At 40.0% G+C, this 11,826-nt stretch overlaps 1 long non-coding RNA gene across 1 annotated transcript; it reads right to left on the bottom strand.

Moving 5' to 3' along the window:
• Positions 1-6,088: 6,088 nt before the first annotated feature.
• On the bottom strand, positions 6,089-8,406 carry LOC135798864 (uncharacterized). Its single transcript, XR_010549792.1, has 3 exons — positions 7,792-8,406; positions 7,345-7,452; positions 6,089-6,819 (listed from the first exon to the last, which is right to left on the bottom strand). It is a non-coding gene; the product is annotated as an uncharacterized lncRNA (long non-coding RNA).
• Between the last annotated feature and the right edge of the window lie 3,420 nt (positions 8,407-11,826).

Here is an 11,826-nt window from a genome sequence, read left to right as displayed (position 1 = left end):
TAGGAGACAAGCACTCGAACCACCTCTTGACCGCCTTTACGACGTAACGCACCCCAAGAGTGCAGCTGCAACATCTGCAATACAAGACGCGAGAGGGCTGCTATTATTTTAATACTCTTTTTCTCCACAAAGCGTATCAAATAATGATGATTTTAGTACAAGTATTGGTGAATGGTATCTTTTGGTTTGATATCGTTCTCGAAGTAATACTTTTCCTCTTTCTTTTCGTTTTTTTTTTCTTCTTCTCTGATTTATAGTCTTTGCTTTTCATAGATCCTTAGAGTTCTGCCCGCTCTCGAGGTTAGGTTCACGTGTGGTTTTCTTCGTTCGCGCTCGCTATTGCTTTATCGACGCTTCAACATCAAACAAATTGATTCTCACAGGAGCGCACAAACGGCGATCCCTCGCAGCCCGCGAACGCCTCGAACTATACGTTGCCAGACACATCAGAGTAGTTTAGTGCGCGATATTGTATTTTCAGTGTTATTTATTACACTCGAAGCCGTCGATGATCTTCACCACCGGCTTTTTATTTTCTGTGGGGTCGATTGTGTGTTTTTCGTATTTATTTTCAATTTAAAGTCGATTATGGAAGCAGCCATCTTCATTAAAAACTTCCATTCTGAGGAACTTGACTTTACTCTGTAAAGTCAACGAATATCGACGATATTTACTCAAATCAATAAACCGCCAAGAATAAATAAGAACGGTACACGTCCTGTTTACACAACTGCACGGTCGGATTTGCAAAACGCCTGCAAAAACATCACCGCAGACCCTAAGATAAATGATAGATATTAAAAATCTCTGCTTATTGTGCGCCTCTTTGCTTTTGCTTTGGCTTTTTCCAGCCTTGCGGTTTTTGGCGATTTAAGAGCTTAACTTCTTCTGTCAACACTCGGATTATATTCCTACCCTTTGTACTAGTCCACCAGGGCAAAAAGAAGCGTCATAATATATATGATCATCATATTTGACTTCCTCTCACCTATTTCGGATTATTGACTTTCGGCGGCTAGTTTGTTTCGGTGGTGCGAACGAAAGCTTTGGTTCGCAGCATCCTTCGAGTTTTGTTCGAAATTGCTTTCAAAGTACCCAATCGGCGCAGCGCAGCGATTCGATACAAAGCCTCTGAAGACCCTGTTAAAACTGTGTAAACAACCGCTGAACCTATTCAAATAGCCCTTATCGAAGGGATTAAAATTCTTCTTTTATTGACTTGCTTTTTAAACACCATTGTCAGCACTTTCAAGCACTTCAAAACAAAGAAAAAATACAATTTGACTTTAATATGAATAAAACGCCTCTTCTTTTTTGACTTTTTTGATTGCCAATCAACTTTTTAACTGAGTAATTAATTAAATTAGCATAAAAACCTCATAAGTAAACTCTGCCCGACCGGCATTGTGTGCGTGCACTCTGCGGACATTCGTTTGACGTTGCCCGGCCCCGTTTTCAACGCCACTGACATTTCCTTTGCGTACGTACACTTGATGGAAATCTATCAGAGTGCACGATCGAAATCAGTCGGCGCGCATCCTGTTTGGGTATAAACAATGCGCTATAATTGGTGGAACCGTACCACACGACTTTTTCCTTCGCCTCCATGATGGTTGCCCATCCGGTCGGACGTCGACGGTTTCGTGCGGGGAGCAGTCTCCCAACGCATACAACGAATACGTGAAACGGGCGTTCGGCAATCGCCGACATGCTAATTCGAGCGGAAAACAACGCCTACCTTCCCGTACCAACCCATTCTCAGCATTTACAGCCAAACTTGAATTTGCCAGTTACCAAAATAACATTTTAACAGCACTTTAAAAATGTCTCAAGTTCAAACCTTTATTATTTCTTTCGTTTGCTTTGACATTCGCCTTATTACCCACGTCCTTATTGAAGTCTTCATCAACTCACATCTCATCAGCTCTGTAGCAAGCTCGGAACGCGTTTCAGTTTTCGTGCTTGTTTTCTTTTATTCTTGCGCTTCCACTTTCCGAATGAGCATTTAATTATAAAAGCCGACGTAATGAAGTAATTTCGGTGCGCGCTCGAGATGGGCAGCTGATACGCGTCAGGAATTGAGACATCAACTCCACAACTGTCCAGATATAATTATCTTAATAATCTATAATTAAAACTATCTTGTTCTCAGATCGACGATCGCATGCACAGCATTGCAACAGAAAATTATTCAGATAATCGTAACTCGCGAACAAAACGCAAATTGCACGGAAGCTTTCACATGATGGTTTCACGATATTAACGACACGTGCTTGCATGGCTTAATTATTGCAATATTAGTTAGGTGTGCTCAGCGTGTGGAAGAGAAAGTCTTCGCTTACACTGCATTATCTCAACGACTATCTCAACGGACCGCTTCGTTCGGTTCTCTCCCATCACACACCGCGTCACGGGTGCGGGGGTTTCATTAAGGTGATTAATCTAAGATTAGCCCCATGGAATATTTCCCACCACGCGGCGGCTCGTGGAAAAGGGACACACGCTTGTCGGGGCACACGTTGCGCCTGTCGGTGCTTGTCAACGTTTCGACGCTTGACTTATGAATGCAACACTTCGCATTCACCATTGGAGTAGTAGTAGAGAATCAAAGACCGACCTGGGAAAGAATGGACGAGTTAGGAAATGAAGAGTAATTTCGTCTAATGTAAAGCGAAGTCTGTGCGCTTTTTTTTTCTCTTCTTGGGACGCGCGTGCACGTTAGAAGTGCGGTGCGACCGGTGCGGCCGAAACAATTCATTATTTAAATTAAATTGGCTTACCTCGGGAGTCTCTAAGGCACCTAGAACGAGATTGATTAGGCAGATTAACTGTACACGATCAGGGGCTAGCTATACCTGCAAGGTTCAGCCCTTTTTACTTCTTCATCATGTCATTCTTGGCCTCCTCTTAATTTGAAACGTTTAAAAAATCGCTTACAGGGCGAGAGTTGGCTTAGAGTCAAGTGTAGAAAAAATACATGATCTAAATTGTTTCCCCGAGCACAAAAAGAATCTTTCCGACAAAAAATCTGTTTACTTTTTGTAAATCTTCTATAATATAAAAATAACTTGCAAAATCTGTTGGTAAGCGCATAACTCAACAACGCCGAGACCAATTTGGAAAATTATTGTTTTTAAATGTGCGTTTAAGTCCAAGGATGGTTGTTACAGCGAGAAAAATTCGAATAATTGCCGAGAAAACCCTAAAGACAGCACTTTTCTATATGATAAAAATTGGCATTGAGATTCATTCATAGTAATAGTTATATAGTTGATTCCGAGATGGCGCACTGAAGTGCATTGGCAATTCTTTATATAATTAATTTCTTTAAAATAAAATTGCGAATCTTTTTGATAGAATTGACACATACTATGTTTAGAACAAGAGAGTAAAAGCGAATTACATTTTTAATAAACACTACCAGCCCGATGTCGCAGGCAAAAGCTAGTTAAAATATTTCCGAGAAAATAAGTATTTACGAGCAACGTATTGCGTACATTTTATTCCAAATTTCGATTTGATTACACGACAAAATCGATCAAATTAATTTAATCGATGATCGGTTGGTGCGTTGGTGTATCGGGTCTACCGAATGCTGTTTCGGGCATTCGTTCGCGTTGATTAAACATGGCAACGAAGTTGTTAGTCATAGTTTCGAATAATGGAGTGAATGAGTTTTCCAATTATTCGCGGTGGTGTCGAAAAGGGGTGACACGGTAGAATAAGCACCGAACCATCTGCGCGTTTGATCGCTTTTATTCGCCATGCTGGTGTACCTGATCATTAGGCCAAAACAAACGAAAACAAAATTTCTTCAAAGCGATTCAATCGTTTCCGCTCGATGGTTTGTCTATTTTTGATGTTTTCTTCAGAGAGTAAATTCAGTTTGATAATAATATGCCTATACTATGGAAGGTGTGTTACGTTTTCGTTTACAGCCGTTAAGGTGGTTATAAAAGGTGCGTGGCGGCCTTGTTTAATGCCAATACTAAAAAGCTCCATTTCACGTTTTTATTGCATATCTTCTTTGGCAATAAAAAGCGCGAAAGAGACGCATTTCGATCCGGGTTTATATATAGAGCTGCAGGAGTGGAATTACAGAATTACACTCAACGGTGAGAAAGTTGTAACAACATATCAGGAATTTCCGAAAATAGCACCATTGCTGACTGCACCAATAATGGCTTTTCGGCGTTGCTGATGAAATGCAATGAGAAATGGCAATATTACGTTTAGAAGCCGCATTTATCCGCATTGGATAAAATATTAAAATTCCACGTTTTATCACCTCGTTAAAGAGAACCTTCTTTAATATACCATTATTACCTCGTTTAGTTTTTTCGATTTTTATTATTATCATTATTCGATGCCAGCCTGTTACTACCGTATTTACGTATGAGTCAGTTTATTAATGCGTAAACTGAATAGAGTAATCATTTTTATTATATTGACCATTCATTAATTTTTATTTATTTTGATCACAATTGCATTGTTTTTAATTTTAAAATTAACTGTTTATGACTATAAATAATAATCAGTCAGTATCTTAAAGTTAAAGATAGATTTCTAATTTAAACCAAGCTTAACTTGCTTAACTTGTCGCTGCACCTTCCGAGTTACGCTTGAGATAATCATACGTTTCAATCAGTCGGAATAAAAAGTGTGAAAAGTTGGAACAAGATGTTCAGGCGTAAGCAGAAAATCGAAATGAACCGAATGATGAAAACGCAGCGGGAAAAATATCCAACTTACTAACACGAACAAACTAGGAAATCTTAATTAAATCGTTAACTTTCCTGAGCGTTTGTTATGTACTTGCCTCGACTTGGATGTGTTCAAGCGAGCGGAAAAAATTGTTAAGATATAATTAAATCCGGAATTAAGTTGGTAGCGCGCGATGTAACGAATGACAACGCGAAGCTGGAGTAAACGGTTTTACATTATCGCGACGATAAACGCTTTTTCCAAGTGTCGCGCATCACTGATGATAAAAACGAAAATAAAACAAAACCCAGCCGACGGTTTTAATTCTCTTAATCGCTGCGCCTCGGCGTTCATATTAATGTGCCGCCGGACAAGTTTCAACGCCAGTTGTTTGGCGTTCTACGAAGGTATTGATTGTTAATCAAGATAATTTTCAGCCGCTTCACATGGAATTCGGAAAGAATGTCGAGTATTTTTGGTAACTTGAGCTTTATACACAAAAATGCATCGAAAGGCATGTTGCGATATGCGTTTTAACGGCATTGCATCGAAAAGGTGTACGAATGATTGGTATTTTTCCTCGTCGCTTGTTTACCTGAGTCAGGTTTGTTTACATTGCTTTTAATTGGACGAATGTGCATGCATTAATACCGAGCGTTAAGAAAATATAAGCATTTTATTTAAATTATATTGAAATAAATTTTTTATCGCACGGTGTGTTGAAGTTAGAGCCATCACGGCAATTGTACATCTATTTTATCAGTTATTTATCTGATTCGGTTCGATTGTTACACCTTGTTCTGCGGTTGATTCCGTTGATTATTTCGTGGTAAAATTCTTTCTTGCGTATTTTCGTCGAAAACGAAAAATGCCAGACAACACATTCATTTAATTATGCCCGCACCGACGTGACAAAGGCACGACAACGAACCCGGCAGGTCGAAAATGAAGACATTAATCACGACATCATGTGCAGAGTTCGTTTTTTTTTTATATCCGCCGGGGCGAACACAAGCATGAGCAATGAGCATATGTGTCTCATGGTATTTTTAGTACATTTTGCTAACTTTATTAAGTTGCAAATCGTAAGTATTGGATTTTAAATATTTTTTGTAGTATACCTGTGCATGGAAATCTGAGCGGTGCATTGTACTAATGATTTAATCATATTTCGGATGCAAATGCAAATGACGGAAATGGGCAAAGCATTTTTTGTTGGGATGCATTGCGCGCATCAGCAATTTACTTCAATTTGCATCTGTTTTTTATTCCACTCGCCGACGGTTCGTATATATTTATCTGCCAACTATACCCACTATCGCGTGATGTTCGAGTGCATCGTGAATTTTCGCCGCAACCCAATCTACAAACAAAAATATAATTTGTAATATAGATACCTACACACTAGGGTATGAATTTCTTTTTTATCTCTTGTGTTTTATTCACATGACCACTCCACTTTTTATATCGAGCTGTGCAACGTCTAGACTTATAATTCATATTCCATAAGCAATTAAGCAACATTTCACCCAATGAGCGTGGCGGCACCGAAACGAACCGCACCACAGCGGCCGCAATCCCCCTTGGTGGCGGTGGCACGGCTTAACGGCGAGCGGCGACTGCACAGACGCGTCCAGACTTTAATTAAAATAAATAATGGATAATTGCCGGTTTCATTTCATTCGTATCGTGAATAATGCGCCAATTACACGAAGATTCGTGCGCGGTGTGCGCTAATATAATATTTGCTTTTCCACACAAGCACCACGCCGTCGCATGTAAACATTTTGTTTATATCGACAGAATTCTCTTTTGAACACGCCTGCATGTCGTGTGCATCATCTGCTATTGTCTGGAATGACGACTGCCGACTGTTGGCTGTTTACTGTTCGTTGTGCACCGTCTGTGCCGCCATTAATATACTCATTACTCAATTTCGGCGCTGCGGCGCTGTAATGAGCGCAGATAATTCGTGGGGTTTGTCATCGGGCGTGCGTGTGGTGGAGACGAACAACATGATGGCGTGACAATGGCCAGGAGAGGGTGCAATCGCACACGACAGCTACTTATTATTTCCCACCCAAGGAATGAAGCATCGAGGTGGAGTGGCTCGCCCTAAAACAATAGTATTATTACAAAGAGGGGCACACGCCTCAATTTTAATCAAACTACCAAATGGCTGCCAATTCCGCAACAATTTCTCACTATCCACGCGTGCAACACCAAAGCGCTTAACGGTAACACAGCATGCCACAACCTAACCTCAAAAAATATATAAATGTAAATTGCTTCTTGTACTTACTATGAAAGTCGAAGCAGATTAGAGCATCTCAAACCTGAGTCGTTATGATGTAAAGTATGCGTAAATTATGGTTTAAATTATCATATTGTAACTATATCGGCTCGATTAACCAGTTGATTGCCTGCCACGCGGCGCTATCTGCATGTTCGGCGTTTTGAATCACGCGGCACGCTCACATGCGAGCAATTGGGCGCTATCGAATCGAATAAAGTTATATACGAGATAGGAACGTGAAGAAAAAAATCCAAAAAAAAAATAGAGGCGATCGCTAGACATTAAGATATTTCGTGTGGCGATGTTCGATGTTGTAACATCTAAGCACCTAATTAGTTACATACCTTCTTTGCTGGCGTCCATTTTACGTTTACGATGTTGTAAAGTATAATAAGCCGGCCCCCACAGCGATGAGCGCGATCGTCCGGCACCAGCACCGAAGTGTTTATTAACTACGAACAAAAGCCCACAATGTGTTATTTAAATAAACATAAATCAAAAACGTTTTCAGGTGAAATTTTCGGCTATAAAACGAACAGAAAATCTTAAGCACTTTGAAGGTGTAGGATATTTATTGTGCTGCAAGCATAAAACAATAGCGTACTTAAGGTAAAATTCAATTTGAGTAATGTTAATAATAAAATAAATAAAAATTAATTTTAAATTTAAAATACCAGGTTATAAGTTAAAAATGTGTTAATTAATTTAATATCTTGATAGATGATTTTTTTTAGGAATGATTTGAATGACTCAATATTTAATACCCACTTTGTATAGATTGATGATCATACCTGAAAGTCGTTTCTGAAGGTCTTGTGTCTGTTGCTCGTGCCCAACGAGAAAGAAAAATTATGTTCCGATAAGTTCGCTGTGTTTTTTCGTCTGCGGAGCTGGACGTTCATTTTTCTCCTCCGCTCCGATCGTTTGTTTTTCATTTATACGCGTTGCTGGCTTCCTTCCATTCTTCTACGATGTGTTTACGAGGAACCGTGGAACTGGAGCGAGCGCCAAGTGCGTCCGACCGAGATATGTCAATTGATAGTGGCTTATAATTCATTGTATGGCCTTTTTATCTCGGCGAGCAGGGACTTCCGAAACCGGCTACTACCCATTTTATTATATGATAATTAATATGACATATACGCATTAGGCAACGATTCCCATCTACCCGCCCAACCGGTCCGAAGGTTTTTTTTTCTCTGTATTTACAAATTTGATTCGAAATTCAATCAAAGTCAATCGTAGCGAGGAAAAGACCAGTCTCCACGTTAAACATTTATAAATCTTCGGTTCTCGGTTGACATTTGAAAAATTCCTTGATGTCTCCGGCTTGATAATACTCACAAAATCAATAGCCAAGTTGAGAGACGGATTTTGATGCAAAGCATATTTTACATTCTTGAAATCTTGATATCGGTACAACGTAAAGTCTGTCCATCATGATTACGAGTAGGTACCTATAGGTACTGGGAAATATTTCAAATATAAAAGTAAACTGTTTTAATAAATTAAATAAGCGATGTAAATTTATTTTTATTTTCTGCACGCGGCGAAAAGTTCGATTTTGTTCTAAGTACTTCTAAACGACACAAGCATCAACTTGTGCAAGAGTGCGGGGCGTGGGATATTCACGAGAAAACCATCCAGAAGAAATGTACTTACATACTTCTCTCGTGCTCGTCGCAAGTTCCGTGGATCCAGCGCTCGCCCCGCTCGTGGATTTCTATTTCTCTATCCGTCTACTATGCGCGCCGAATACGAGGATGGCTCTAAACGCTTTAAAGATTTATGATGGAAGTTTATGCAGGCATCAAGCTTGTTCCTCTATAAAATTTTCCGCACATCAGGCACTCGCAACTTTCCGGCCGGCAGCGTTTTTTTCGGCGTGCGCTCATATTGAGTCTCGTGTTATGTTTGGGGTTTACGGTTTTACGATTTGTAGGTGTGGGCTGTGGTTGCATGGATATAGATAATAATAAAACGCGGTAACATTTTCAACGTGGCAATTTCATTCGTGTTTTGTGGAGGTGTTTGCTGCATCAAAAATTTAAACACTTTTATTGCGCTGCTGCCACGTATCCACGCTTGATTTTTAATGCGTGCGGCGCGGTTGCATGAATTCGCAATTACACGAGCAACTGGTGCATCGCTGTCGGAGGGAAAATTGCCGTTTAGCAATGGCGTTGTACTGAATTTACATATTTCTTCTCGGTGCTCCGGGGAGAAAGAAATATTCGAGTGCGCACTTGTGAATTCTCGCCATTCGGACAACCAATTTCATCGTTGCTGGTCTGCAGATGCAGATTGACGACTGAAATCGGCGCCTGATGCACACGCAGCGCAAAATACACTCTTCCACCTGCTGCCGTGTGCTTATTGTATATTGTCATATTGTAAAAATGAGCGGCCCCGCGGTCCAATCTTTTAATGACTTCATCAGTCTCGGACGCGACTCGGGTGCTCGATGCCTGGCCGGAGCCTCACGGCCAATCAATTTGGGCCGGACCGAGGAAGAACAAAAACGAGGAGGACGAGCGCAGACCGCCAGACCACGCTAATAATAATAATACGCGCACAACATACTCGCTCTTCTTGCCAATGTGTTGTGTTGTGGTGTTGTTTTTTTATTCTGGTCTCTTCACCTTCATCAGCGTGCAGCGCTGGAAAGTCGGTACCGTTGGACGTGCGGCGAAGCGGTTCGAGTGAAACGTAATGAAGACATCATGTTCTCGTAACGACTCACACTCGACGCCGCGGCCGACGTTCGTGTCTGCTTATGCACGGCACACGTTTTCTCTCCGCCTTCTTCCTCTGGCTCGCGTGTGCAACTCGCGACTCGCGAACTGCCGCAATTTACAACAAAGAACAATGGAATGTGTCTAGCCATCTTATCGGGACAAAAACCGCCGTACATATACTTGCAATTTATTTAATAGGATCCAACATTTTTAGATTAATATTTATGATGTTCATATTGGACCAGATTATGTAAGCAATGCACATTTTGCAGTCTGGACGCATATGCTAATAGCGACCACCTATTATTTCTTATGAATTTTATTTACATATTTCTACCCTGGATCCCTTGCATTTGTATATATTTATTATATTTGCTCCCTTTGAGCTGTTGTTATTTGCAAAGTTGGGCCTCATCAAAAAAGTTTTCTTTTTGTCTCGACGACGTGTTTATTTCCTTTTCCTACGAAAGACGTTTCAGCCACCCTAAAAATCTAGACCGCACAAACAAATAAACCTGAATGACATAAAATTCCTGACATGGTGTTTGCCGACGGCTACGTCGTATGTCGCCTGATCTTGTCATGTGTTATTTTATTGGATTATCATGCATGTGCATACGCATGTGCATATACCAATGTTCCAATGCAAGATTTAAATTCCCCATGAAGGTAGCAGCTGATCATTAGATATGCCATGATTTTCTTTAGCTGCTCGTCCTCGGGTGACATCCATCGTGTTCACGCTGATTAGCTTAACGCGCCTTTTGGGGGGTCGCGTCTTTTCAGTCGAACAGTCAAACCGACGGTTTTGCACGGCAAACAGAATGCATCGTTTCTGCACCATTGAACCATGAGGTAGGTACGTATCTAACCTACGAGCCAGTGATACCAAACATTTTATTAACAACTGTTTAAACGGTTTAAATTTTAGTTTAAATTTTTAATGTTTCATGCATCGCGCAGTATAATTTATTTTTAAAATAACATCCATTAAAATTTACGAGTTTCGTATAACCGTGAACTGGAAAGCGAAATTAAAGTAAACCAAGAACTCGATGACTAATTTATCGCGTATAGCTTATGCAAATTAATGAATGTACACACGGCAACGACAAATATTAATGATGTTAGTTTATTTTTATTTTTTGGAATCACTGGTTTTCTATTTTCCGTCGGTTTTATTTTATTTCCATGTAAAGTAGACGAGGTATAACGAATCGCCGTAGATGTTAGAAACGATCACACAGCGTGAAAAATCTGTACGTCTTTTGTGTGCAACACCTTGGCAAAGTTTCGTACCTGAATAAAAACACGACGGCAACTTTTTCTCATTCAACGCCGACTAAGTCAGTATCGGCAAACATTCGCTTGTATTTGTTCTTATTTACCGACAATGTCGGCTTCGGTTGTGGCGTGGCGGTCACATCAAGCGGACTAGGGCGCAAAGCCTGTCTTCAGGAAGCCGAAACAGTTCGGCGAGGGCGAAAATAGATCTAATAAGACGATTAAAACGAATTATGAGCTGACGATGCGTGTGTCGGCGGCAAAGCTTCGGGGATTACTGCTTACACAAATCGATAACACAATAACGTAGCTTCTGGCAAACGTGAATCTTATTGGATATTAAGCACAATTCGAAACATGATTTTTTTTTGTCCAAAAATTGAAATTTTGATTATGTGATTTACAAATGTACACAATTATTATAAATAATAGTTAGGGGGAAGTCCCCTAGTGGCGGACACCTAAGGTTATTTATAAATAAATCAAAAAATATTTGAAGAAATGTTAATTAAATTATGACATATAGTAGTTAACAAAGTTAGAAATCAAATTAAAATAACAAAAATGCAACCTCTGTTAAAAAATAATTAATACTATCGATCAAACTTTGGTAATAAAAAGTATAGTTTTAAAAAGTGGCACCTAGTACCGGACACATATTTGTGCCATACCCCCCTCACCGGACATTTCAAATATGTCATATGGTTAGGTAGGCTACCTTGTTTGGTATTATTTATGGGGCGGTGGGGGGTGGGGTGATAGAATTTAACGATTTAATCAACGGATTTAACTCACTGACTAGAA

Source organism: Atheta coriaria, unplaced genomic scaffold, assembly GCF_025399875.1.
Source record: "Atheta coriaria isolate IRGN ID8LTWV9N9 unplaced genomic scaffold, Caltech_Dcor_3.1 hic_scaffold_9_pilon, whole genome shotgun sequence".
NCBI lineage: Eukaryota > Metazoa > Arthropoda > Insecta > Coleoptera > Staphylinidae > Dalotia > Dalotia coriaria.
This window is presented reverse-complemented; position numbering and strand designations above follow the sequence as displayed.